We start from the raw sequence: 1,842 nt of genomic DNA on the forward strand, positions 1-1,842 counted from the left end.
TTGTTTTTAAAATAAATACTAATTGTACGTTTATGAGGTTTAGGATGCTGTCAGTAATATTTTCTTTCCTTCTCCAAATTTGATACATTTTAAGTTTTTTCATCCTTGCACTATAAATATTAATTTGTACCTAACTAAGAAAATTGGTTTGTTTATATAATTAATGCTTTTTTTTCTGTTTATTATTTTTTTAAATTTATGTTAACTATGGACATTTTTTTTGTTTACTCCCAACCAATATACCAGCACAGTGTATCTATTCTTGTTTTTATGTTACGAGAGTTGTTTCGATACCATCTCTCGATCTGATTTGTTAATATTTTTGGAATTCAAGGTAATATAATATATGTGAATAAAGTATCTGTACCGATAAAGAGGTTTCATCTAAAAGTTTTAAAATTCTGACATTTTAATTTGTTGTTAATATTATTAATTACATTTTTATTAATTGTTTGGAAGTGGTTGATTTTAATAACAACACAATTTCAAAAGATCCTTTAATTTCAACATTAGATTATTCTCTTTGGCCCTATAGCCATTTTCAATGAGATAACTGGATTATTGATTTGCCAGATATCACAAAATCGTTTTTTCATTACAGGCAAAGTGCACAAACCAGTCAATAAAACTGTATAATTTTAATGCATCATCACCTATTTTAAAAATTTCTTCCTAACAAATCACACGGACTGTCACTATTATCAACAAATAGTGATATATATATTTATGAACTTTTCGTTAAGAGTGAACTAAATTAATGTTGATAGTTAGGGTTTGTTTGAAATTGTGTTTGAGAAATAATCATATCGAATTTGGAAAAAATGTAATAAAGTTATTTGGTCGTGGTGGTTAGTAGTGGTAAAGATTTAATTTTTTTTTTTAATACTTATATTGTATTTCTTAATTCAAATAAAATTCGGGCCAAATTAAAATAAAAAAATAACATATTTGATTTCTCCAACCGTTGTGATAGTTCAAATATAAATTCATTGGCTGTAAAGTGAAATTCGTACTTCCTTTTTTTGCAGGTTCTAATCGCCTTTTTCTCCAGTTTCCTTCGCTATAGTTTTGTCAGATTTTCATTTTATAGGAAACACCAAAATGTGAATTGAGCTAAAAAAGTATAACAAAAAAAAAATTATCTTGACAAACAAGAAACCTAATTGTTATTAAAATAACAATTTATATTCACATTCAACACAAAATTATAAAAATTATTCAGCGTTTTAGTCCTAATTAATTAAAAGATATGTAAATATGAGCTAAAATATTTTTCAGATATACAGTGTTGGTTTTATTAAATTACGATTTGGGCCCGTCATTACACACAACACAGAACCGAGTTTTTTTCGGTTCTAGACTCACACTGGAGTTCTATACTCCCTAGCCATGGTTGGGGATAAAGTTTTTCATTTTGTGGACCGCCATTCAATGAAAGAATTCAGTGCCTCAGGCCGGGTTCGAACCGGCGCCGCCAGCAGATCTCGGATTGGTAATACTGCGCCTGACCACCTGAGTTACGGACGGCCAGAGAGCCGAGTTAGTGGGAACTGTTCTCGTCAAGTTCTATGATTAATTTGTCTTAGTATTTAATTTAATTACATTTATTTTTATTTGTATTATTTTCCTTAGAAGTTTATTTTATTTTTAGTATAAACAGGAGTACTTGTTTTTTGTATTATGATATTTAAATGTCAAAATAATGGCCAGAGGGAGGTATTTGATTGGTGTCACCTAGCAACGGATCAAAAAATCTCCTTTCTTGAATCAGCTGTCTAGTCGCCATTAGTTGATAGTGTAATTCATTTACTAGCCTCTGTTTGCGTGTGTAATATATATATA

This window comes from Halyomorpha halys, unplaced genomic scaffold (assembly GCF_000696795.3).
Source record: "Halyomorpha halys isolate HHAL.00 unplaced genomic scaffold, Hhal_1.1 Scaffold362.1, whole genome shotgun sequence".
In the NCBI taxonomy this organism is placed as follows: domain Eukaryota; kingdom Metazoa; phylum Arthropoda; class Insecta; order Hemiptera; family Pentatomidae; genus Halyomorpha; species Halyomorpha halys.